This window comes from Oncorhynchus masou, chromosome 27, assembly GCF_036934945.1.
Source record: "Oncorhynchus masou masou isolate Uvic2021 chromosome 27, UVic_Omas_1.1, whole genome shotgun sequence".
NCBI lineage: Eukaryota > Metazoa > Chordata > Actinopteri > Salmoniformes > Salmonidae > Oncorhynchus > Oncorhynchus masou.
Genome location: NC_088238.1, coordinates 13388617 through 13399941, shown reverse-complemented (window position 1 = coordinate 13399941; position 11325 = coordinate 13388617). Strand labels below are relative to the sequence as shown.

Sequence of the window (11325 nt, the reverse complement as noted above, 5' to 3'; positions counted from 1 at the left end):
GCTGGATGTAATGATGTCATTGGATGTAATGATGTCAGCTGGATGTATTGATGTCAGCTGGATGTAATGAAGTCAGCTGGATGTAATGAAGTCAGCTGGATGTTATGGCATCAGCTGGATGTAATGAAGTAAGCTGGATGTAATGATGTCAACTGGATGTCAGCTGGATGATGTCAGCTGGATGTAATGAAGTCAGCTGGATGTCAGCTATGTAATGAAGTCAGCTGGATGTTATGTAATGAAGTCAGCTGGATGTAATGAAGTAAGCTGGATGTAATGATGTCAACTGGATGTAATGAAGTCAGGTGGATGTAATGAAGTCAGCTGGATGTAATGAAGTCAGCTGGATGTAATGAAGTCAGCTGGATGTAATGATGTCAACTGGATGTAATGAAGTCAGCTGGATGTAATGAAGTCAGCTGGATGTAATGGCGCTCAACTGGATGTAATGAAGTCAGCTGGAAGAAGTCAACTGAAGTCAGCTGGATGTAATGATGTCATTGAAGTCAGCTGGATGTAATGAAGTCAGCTGGAAGTAATGAAGTCAGCTGGATGTAATGATGTCAACTGGATGTAATGAAGTCAGCTGGATGTAATGAAGTCAGCTGGATGTAATGAAGTCAGCTGGATGTAATGAAGTCAGCTGGATGTAATGAAGTCAGCTGGATGTAATGAAGTCAGCTGGATGTAATGATGTCAACTGGATGTAATGAAGTGAGCTGGATGTAATGAAGTCAGCTGGATGTAATGAAGTCAGCTGGATGTAATGATGTCAACTGGATGTAATGAAGTCAGCTGGATGTAATGATGTCAACTGGATGTAATGAAGTCAGCTGGATGTAATGATGTCAGCTGGATGTAATGAAGTCAGCTGGATGTAATGAAGTCACACGAACAACAACAAAAACAACAGTGTCCTATAAAAAGGAAGTGGTTGAAGTATTTCTATTACCCATTTAGGCAAATTGCGCATAAAACTTGGCGACAGACGGTATGCTCTCCCACCCATCTAATTCATGTTTCAGGTAGCTTGTGAAAGCTAGCATGAATAGTATGCAATAATTGACTAATATTTGCTGTATTCTAATAATTTGCATGTTCCAACGTATCGCCACGGTCCATAATTGGATGATGAAACTTGCATCAGCCAACCAGATGAAACTTGCATCAGGCAACCAGAAAAGCAAGGTTAAGAAATACAAGCATTCTTGCAAGTCAAGACAATCCTTGTCCTGCAAATCAAATGTATTTTTACAGTTTAAAAACTATTTAGCAAGGAGTAGGCCAGGGATCATCCACTAGATTCAGTCACTGGACACATGTTTCTTCATTGGATGGTTTAGGGGCCAGAACATCATTGAAAATAATTTGTAGAATGCAAATTGACAGCTTGCTTACATCTGTATATCATCAAGTGGCTTTCTATTATTTGTGGGAATACTTGGGAACATATTACCATAATTGAAATCACTTGGAGCTGATTTACTGGTGTTGTTTTGTCTTTTATGTCCAACAATGAAAATGGGGAACGCTGCAGTAGGCATTTAGAATAACATGTGGAGTGGAGCTGAACAGTTAGTTACATGAGACGTCATGTGCACATACCTTCAACATGATTTGGCAATCATCCTTTATTCGAAAAACACTTTTTCCATCACCATTTGTCTCAATAAAGAAAGTTAACCTAACGTCTATCTTTAGAAAATATCTCTGTTGTTTCCATTACACATGTCTCAATAAAGACAATTGCGTCAACTTAGTAATAATCATTACCAAATACCTATTGTCTGGTCAAGTGCCCAGGGGCTCTGACCTTCAGGGAGCCCCCATTGATTGTGTTAGTCATTCTAACTCAGATATCATATGAATATGACATAAGTCACTGCAAACAAATTGTAGAATTTCTGGAAATGAGATGTAAAACTTCAAGAAAATTCTCTGCCCTGGGGCAAAATATGTAGAATTGCAGAAAACTTGCTTTAAAACCGCAACATTTTCTCTACACCACATGGCAAAATGTGTAGAATTGCAGGACATGAACTTGTAAAATGTAACACTTTCTCTCCACCATCAAGAGGAGGGCCACTAAAATATTTTGCGGTGAGGTTGCTACCCATCAAAATCAGGGCGTGGAGGGGCCCACCCCCCTCACCAAATCTTGCTTAGACCAAATCTTGCTTAGGGACCCTGCTTTTGACCAATTATGGCAAGCCACTGGGACACCAGATACAGGTCAGGTTGGTAGGCTGTTTTGTTTTTGTTGTGTTATTTTCTTAACCCTGGCTATCTCTCTATCTCAAACAAGAAAATACAGTTAACTTCAAATTGTGCTTAGAAATGTCTAACACCTACATGTCAAGGTTTGAAACGCCAAAAATCAAGGTTTGGTTCACAATGCATGGGGCAGTGACAGAAAACCAACTGCAGTTCTTGATTGGCCTGCAGGTGGAGCTATGATGCAGGTTTTCAAAGCGCAGTGCCCTTGCCAACGGAGAGCAGCACAGTGAGGGTCATGTCTAGATGGTATACAGCTTTTGTCAAATTGGCGTCAAAGGTTGCTTATTCGTTTTTTTTTGCATTTTAGCTAACCCTAACCCTAACCTAAGTATCCTAACCTGCTGCGTTAATTATCAAAACCTGCCACTTTAGTTCTTCTAAACCTGCTAAGAAAAGTCCATTTTGACCGAAGCTGTATCCCTTCTAGACAAAACCCACAGGGTCAGAAGAGTAGCTGCAGCACGGTTGCAGCTTTCTTAACTTGCCCAGTCAGGTATGCAGGGTGTAAAGTAGAGTAGGCTGCAGATAAGAAAGAATGTCAGTCGTGAATTTTAATCATGGACTGTGTGGTGTAGGCCTAACATTTGCTTACTATTCTGGTAGGCTATTTAACTTCAATTGCCCTTTTGTCTGTGGTAACATAACTGCAATCAAATTATTTCCCACCTATAAAACAAAACCATGGAAAATAATCATTCACTGTTTTGTGAATCATATTATCCCTTGTCTGTAGGTCTATCTCAATGTGGCTTGTTGACCTTATCATTGAAAATGTGACTATTATGCCTAATTGGTAAGGCAAATTAGGAATGGAGCCTACAATTAATGTATTATTCTTTTTGTGAATGTCTTACTGAAAAGGCTTTTCTAGTTTTAAATGTTATTGCATAGGCATTCGTAAATATCATAATACCAACGGAAAGACAATATCTTGATTAGCTGTTAGAAACTAAAAAAAAATTCAACGACAAAATAAGATAATCCCTCGACACAGAGCAAGTGTCTTAATTATATTTAATTTCCCTAATCTCCATCTTCAAATGATGCTCTGATTAGATATTTAAATCCGATGATCATTTCACCCGCAGTATTGTATTCATGTGTATTCCCTTTGGCATAGCCAAATCCCTTTCACGCTGGAATGAATGCATTACATAAACATAGAAAATACATTCGCTGGCTGCGGGCTTCAGCATATGCCTCTCATTCATCATGTGAGCTGCGCTTCTGTGATTGCTGCCAGTGAAATTTTACAATTAGCCCAATCACAGCCCTCGATCCGAGATGTCACTGCGGGCGAGTCAGAAGGCTTGGTAAAACAAGACAGTCGCTCCTTGCGCCCCGGCATAGCGCCATACACTCAAATCCCTGCCCAGTTACTCAGTTGTCAGCTCGGAACCTGCAAACTCGAAAAGCACCCTCTCTCTCTTATCCCCTCTCGTCGCAGCATCACACAACGCCTTTCAGTTGGGAGTATCGCACTGATCTACAGCGCGACACACACAGCCTCTTGCGGAATCCTACAGTGCAGCGATTTTCAAGGCATAAGTGCGTCCGCGTTTGGGATGGGAGGTGTTGCGATCCCGCCGGGTCTGAGTCCACTCGGAGCGGCATAGTGGCTGGAGAGGGACTCGCTGATCGGAAGTGTTGTTGGGATCCTGCTGCTATTTCCTTTCGCGCTGGATTCTCATGCTTTTGAGTAACACGTCGCTGCGGAGGATTTCGAGCGGACCAATTCATAAAGAAGCATCACAGCCCTGTGGATTAGGATACCAAAAGGTGTTTCTTTTTACGCATCTCGTTGTAATTTGGAAGTAAAGGAGTTGGGATTCATCGCAACGTGCCTGTTACCGCAGTGTCAATGCGACTGCGGCTGTAAACTGATATCCGCAGCGATTACAGGTAAGGACGGGCTTGTCACAGGGTGGTCATTTAACGGGACTATTATTTTTGGTCTTTATCGTGTTCTTTTTTGAAGAATTGGGGCGCGGATGCCTCTGCACCAGGTAAAGGCGTGTATACCTGCTCTCTGCCGTATAGCCATGCCGCGCGGAGAACACTGCACCATCCTTCTCTTGCGGGTTTGGGATTTCTGTTTTTTTTATTACCTCTTACAATTTTCCCACCATCGCCACTCTGATATAGAATAAGATTGCGTCATTTATTGTTGATGCTATTCTATGTGCAGTTGTGGTGCATTTGTCTGCCGTTTAACGCTTTAGAGCATGTGTACTGCTTCATTCATTTGGAGCATTTACTTGCCCAAATGCGTACGCGCGTCTGCCCGCGCTGAACTCTGTAGGTAAAGTGATATTGACCAAGTGATATTAGGGAATGTAGCCTATGGGGTGGCAGCATTTCGCAGTGTGTTAAGAGACATTTGTCCACCTTCGTACAACAGTCGGCTCTGCAGTATGCTATGTGACATCCTATTGCACCAAGAGGTGGATATTTCCCCACCACTCTCTCGTCTCGTTGATATATCCTGGCGCAATGACATCCAATAATTCACCTCCCACTGTGTAGGACCAGATGTTTCATATGATACATCTCAGAGAGTCACCGCGTAGCTTGTGCACGGCGTCTCTGTTTTCATGTGGTCTGTCACTCGTGGAAAGCGCACGTTGCATCATGAAACATTTATTGTAACCTCAAATGGCACATCTCCCGTCTCCGTAGCTGGAAAGCGTCGCCGATGATAAGTTGCGGGCTGCATTGCTGTGCGTCGCACGTCTCCACTCAAGTGCCCGAGGTCTAGGTACATGACCGATATGGTTTTGGGTTTGGGAAGGGAGATCCGTAGCTTGTCTGGTCAAGTGATTTTGGTTTTTCCATTCACTCTTTGATTTTCCAGTATATAGTAAAACAAAAAAAAGAAAATAACTATATATATGTAAATATATATATATATATATATATATATATATATATATATATATATATATATATATATATATATATATATATTGTGTGTGAGAGAGAGACAGAATGAGTAGGCTATTATAGAGTATTTGAAATCACTCTATAAATGTCCATGTGCAGCCTTATACGATATAGGCTATTACATAAATGCTCTTAGGGCACGCCTGTGTCCGAGAGCACGGATAGTGAGCAAGGTAGCTTTAAGTCAAAAAGTCATTTAACCTCACTGTTAAATTGTCATGACAACGTCTTTGATCCAATCCTCTTCTTGACAGAACAACATGCCACACAACTGGAATACATGTATAGCAATTCATTACTGTAGGCTATATCAATTTTTCAAGGACATACTACATTTGTTATACATATAGAATATCTTCAATATTTAGCTCCAAACACTGGGCTGCTTGGGGGTAACGCTGTGCACTATGTGTAAAGAATCAGGCTAAAATGCTGTAACCCTTATGGCTCATATAGAGCTTGTGTCAGTAGGCTTTATAGTCAGTAGTGGGAGAGGTGATCCTGTGTTGAGTAGGCTTTATAGTCAGTAGGGGGAGAGGTGATCCTGTGTTGAGTAGGCTTTATAGTCAGTAGGGGGAGAGGTGATCCTGTGTTGAGTAGGCTTTATAGTCAGTAGGGGGAGAGGTGATCCTGTGTTGAGTAGGCTTTATAGTCAGTAGGGGAGAGGTGATTCTGTGTTGAGTAGGCTTTATAGTCAGTAGGGGGAGAGGTGATCCTGTGTTGAGTAGGCTTTATAGTCAGTAGGGGGAGAGGTGATCCTGTGTTGAGTAGGCTTTATAGTCAGTAGTGGGAGAGGTGATCCTGTGTTGAGTAGGCTTTATAGTCAGTAGGGGGAGAGGTGATCCTGTGTTGAGTAGGCTTTATAGTCAGTAGGGGGAGAGGTGATCCTGTGTTGAGTAGGCTTTATAGTCAGTAGGGGGAGAGGTGATCCTGTGTTGAGTAGGCTTTATAGTCAGTAGGGGGAGAGGTGATCCTGTGTTAGTAGGCTTTATAGTCAGTAGGGGAGAGGTGATCCTGTGTTGAGTAGGCTTTATAGTCAGTAGCGGGAGAGGTGATCCTGTGTTGAGTAGGCTTTATAGTCAGTAGTGGGAGAGGTGATCCTGTGTTGAGTAGGCTTTATAGTCAGTAGGGGGAGAGGTGATCCTGTGTCAGTAGGCGTTATAGTCAGTAGGGGGAGAGGTGATCCTGTGTTGAGTAGGCTTTATAGTCAGTAGGGGGAGAGGTGATCCTGTGTTGAGTAGGCTTTATAGTCAGTAGGGGGAGAGGTGATCCTGTGTTGAGTAGGCTTTATAGTCAGTAGGGGGAGAGGTGATCCTGTGCTGAGTAGGCTTTATAGTCAGTAGGGGGAGAGGTGATCCTGTGTTGAGTAGGCTTTATAGTCAGTAGGGGGAGTGGTGATCCTGTGCCAGTAGGCTTTATAGTCAGTAGGGGGAGAGGTGATCCTGTGCCAGTAGGCTTTATAGTCAGTAGGGGGAGAGGTGATCCTGTGCCAGTAGGCTTTATAGTCAGTAGGGGGAGAGGTGATCCTGTGTTGAGTAGGCTTTATAGTCAGTAGGGGGAGAGGTGATCCTGTGTTGAGTAGGCTTTATAGTCAGTAGGGGGAGAGGTGATCCTGTGTTGAGTAGGCTTTATAGTCAGTAGGGGAGAGGTGATCTGTGTTGAGTAGGCTTTATAGTCAGTAGGGGGAGAGGTGATCCTGTGTTGAGTAGGCTTTATAGTCAGTAGGGGGAGAGGTGATCCTGTGCCAGTAGGCTTTATAGTCAGTAGGAGGAGAGGTGATCCTGTGTTGAGTAGGCTTTATAGTCAGTAGGGGAGAGGTGATCCTGTGTTGAGTAGGCTTTATAGTCAGTAGGGGGAGAGGTGATCCTGTGTTGAGTAGGCTTTATAGTCAGTAGGGGGAGAGGTGATCCTGTGTTGAGTAGGCTTTATAGTCAGTAGGGGGAGGTGATCCTGTGTTGAGTAGGCTTTATAGTCAGTAGTGGGAGAGGTGATCCTGTGTTGAGTAGGCTTTATAGTCAGTAGGGGGGAGAGGTGATCCTGTGTTGAGTAGGCTTTATAGTCAGTAGTGGGAGAGGTGATCCTGTGTTGAGTAGGCTTTATAGTCAGTAGGGGGAGAGGTGATCCTGTGTTGAGTAGGCTTTATAGTCAGTAGGGGGAGAGGTGATCCTGTGTTGAGTAGGCTTTATAGTCAGTAGGGGGAGAGGTGATCCTGTGTTGAGTAGGCTTTATAGTCAGTAGGGGGAGAGGTGATCCTGTGTTGAGTAGGCTTTATAGTCAGTAGTGGGAGAGGTGATCCTGTGTTGAGTAGGCTTTATAGTCAGTAGTGGGAGAGGTGATCCTGTGTTGAGTAGGCTTTATAGTCAGTAGGGGGAGAGGTGATCCTGTGTTGAGTAGGCTTTATAGTCAGTAGTGGGAGAGGTGATCCTGTGTTGAGTAGGCTTTATAGTCAGTAGTGGGAGAGGTGATCCTGTGTTGAGTAGGCTTTATAGTCAGTAGTGGGAGAGGTGATCCTGCGTTCAGCAGCTCAGTAGTCTGGTGTTATGGGAGCACCAGAATCACAGAGAAGCTGAAAGCTTTCTTTATTAGTCTGTGGTTATAGACCAGTCTACACAGCAGCCAGACAGCCACTGGGACGTGTAGTGTAGTAGGCAACCTGGAAGAGTGTCTATTTAATATCCAGTCACTGCCACACCGCTATCTCTTTAGACCTTAGAAAGCATAGTGCTCTCTCCTGCTGGATAGAGGGATGGAGGTCCTTGACTCATAATGCAGCTTTACAGAAACCTTCTCTCTCCCTTTCTTTCTTTCTACTTTCTTTCACTATAGTATTTATACTTTATTCTATAATATTTCTTTCTTATAGCTTTCTTTCTTTCACTTTCTTTCTTTCTTTACTTTATTTCTTTCTATCTTTCTTTCTATCTTTCTTCTCTTTCTTTCTTTCTTTCTTTCTATAGTCTTTCATTCTTTCACGTTCTGACTCTCTTATTTCCTTTGTTTTCTCATTATTTAGTATGCCAGTCAGGCTGCTTATTACACTAGCCTATACAGAATGCGTAACATGATTACTATAGCAGTAGCTCTGTTCAACTTCACACCACACTAAAGTCTACACTGTATACATTATAGTAGGTATACATTATTATGTTTGCAAGATATTCTTGACACACTATAGTATGTATACATTATTAAACTATAGTATGTATACATTATTACACTATAGTCTATATACTGTAGTAGGTATACATTATTACACTATAGCCTATACACTATAGTATGTATACATTATTACACTATAGTCTATATACTGTAGTATGTATACATGATTACACTATAGCCTATACACCATAGTATGTATACATTATTACACTATAGCCTATAGCACTAACGTCTACACACCATAATCATACTTAATCATACTTGTGTGTTTGTGGGTGATTGTTCCTGTCTCTGTGTTTGCACCAGATAGGGCTGTTTTGAGTTTTCACGTTTCTTGTTTTGTTAGTTTATTCATGTATAGTGTATTTATATATTAAACATGAATAACCACCACGCTGCGTTTTGGTCCGCCTCTCCTTCACCTCAGGAAAACCGTTACACTACACACTATAGTATGTATACATTATTACACTATAGTCTATACACTATAGTATGTATACATTATTACACTATAGTCTATATACTGTAATATGTATACATTATTACACTATAGCCTATACACTCTAGTATGTATACATTATTACACTATAGCCTATAGCACTAACATCTACACACCATAATATGTATATATTATTACACTATAGTCTACACACTATAGTATGTATACATTATTACACTATAATATGTATACATTATTACACTATAATATGTATACATTACTACACTATAGTCTACACACTATAGTATGTATACATTATTACACTATAGTCAATCCACTATAATATGTATACATTATTTGACTATAGTATGCATACATTATTACACTATAGCCTATAACACTATAGTCTACACACTATAGTATGTATACATTATTACACTATAGTCTATATACTGTAGTATGCATACATTATTACACTATAGCCTATACACTATAGTATGTATACATTATTACACTATAGTCAATCCCCTATAATATGTATACATTATTACACTATAGCTTATACACTATAGTATGTATACATTATTACACTATAGTCAATCCACTATAATATGTATACATTATTACCCTATAGCTTATACATCATAGTATGTATACATTATTACACTATAGCTTATACACAATGTATAAATACTTTATTACACTATAGTAGGTATATATTATTACACTGTTTCCAATCCACTATATATGCATTCCTACATTATTTCCTATACATTATCCATCCATTAACTCTAGCCTATATGTTCCCTTCAGATCCCTCTGAAATGGTATAAGGATTGGATATGTATTTCGGGGCTGTATTAGTGAATTGTGTTAGGCTCCCCATTCAATGGATGACCATGCTGGGCAGAGTGTGCCTAGAGAGAGGGAGCTCTTCACAGATTAGGGCCAAGGAGACTGAGAACTGCAGTAAGGGGTCAGAACAGGGCCAGGGAGACTGGAGGCTGCTGTAAGGGGTCAGAACAGGGCTAGGGGGACTGGAGGCTGCAGTAAGGGGTCAGAGCTGGGCCAGGGAGACTGGAGGCTGCAGTAATGGGTCAGAACAGGGCTAGGAAGACTGGAGGCTGCAGTAATGGGTCAGAACAGGGCTAGGAAGACTGGAGGCTGCAGTAAGGGGTCAGAACAGGGCCAGGGAGCTTGAAGGCTACAGTCTACAGAATGTATTGAAGTAAAAGTAAAAGTTGTCAAAAATATAAATAGTAAAGTACAGATACCCCAAAAACTCCTTAAGTAGTACTTTAAAGTATTTTTACTTAAGTACTTTACACCACTGCCGATACATAATGGAAAATACATTACAAACAAAAATAATTTACAATTTACATACATTTAGAACATTAGCATGTAGACATTACAGACTTACATGTGTCAAAAATACAACTAAAGACATACAAATGTATTGCTGTTCTAGTTGTTGTTCATCTGTGGCTCAGCTCCACTATGTACCTTCGAGGGAATAAGTGGTTGCCTTTGTGTCTGGCCATGGATGGCAGGTTAACTGGAACAGCTGGCAGAGGGTAGGAGGAGTGTGTATGTGTGTGTGTATGTATTCCATCCTGTGCATGTGTGTGTGTGTGTGTGTGTATTCCATCCTGTGTGTGTGTATGTATTCCATCCTGTGCATGTGTGTGTGTGTGTGTATGTATTCCATCCTGTGTGTGTGTGTGTGTGTGTGTGTGTGTGTGTGTGTGTGTGTGTGTGTGTGTGTGTGTGTGTGTGTGTGTGTGTGTGTGTGTGTGTGTGCTATCCCAGCTCGTCTGTAAGCATTTCACAACACCTGTTGTGTTCGGCGCATGTGACAAATACAATTTGATTTGATTTGATCGCACCTCATTCCTCCCATCACAGTGGGCAGCCCATCTCAAGGGGAAACATTTAGTTCCCAACACACTTGGATACTCTGTCATCTGGTGCCTTCCAGTTCAGCTAGCAGCCTTGATTCTACTGGCACTGTCCATCAGCACCCGCCTATAGGAATTTAACGGCAGCGTTTATCGGCAGCGTTTATCGGCCTGTAAGCACTTAATGTTGACATACTAGCCTCTGTTTGTTGGCTGCTGTTGTGGCTGGAATTTGGACCTGGAGATCATGGCCTTGTCAATATTGTGACACCCCTGAACTGATATACTCCCACTAGTACAGCCTTGATTTTTGAGATGAGGTGCTGTGTAGTTCAAATACAAATGGATATTCAAATCATTGGAGACATGACTGAATCAGAGAAATATGAATGAAATCTCCACAATGACATGAATGTTGCTCAGTGGCCCAAGCAGAAGTTTGGACACACACACACACACACGCATAATCCGGCATGATAGTGTGTGTGTGTGTCCAAACTTCCGCTCGTGAGCCGCTTGCTGGTATGAATGCTCACTAGCAGAGCCTCCGCGGTGTCAGGCTGAATGATGGGTCTGTGGAGTTGATCTGAATGGAAGACTCTGTTT

The 11325-nt window shown here is 41.7% G+C and overlaps 1 protein-coding gene across 1 annotated transcript in view; it reads left to right on the top strand.

The window, feature by feature from the left end:
• Positions 1-3623: 3623 nt before the first annotated feature.
• Positions 3624-11325, top strand: part of LOC135516589 (plexin-A4-like) — a 331062-nt gene continuing 323360 nt past the window's right edge. The window contains exon 1 of the mRNA XM_064940936.1: positions 3624-4179. The gene's annotated coding sequence lies outside the window, so the exon portion shown is untranslated. The remainder of the gene's footprint in view (positions 4180-11325) is intronic.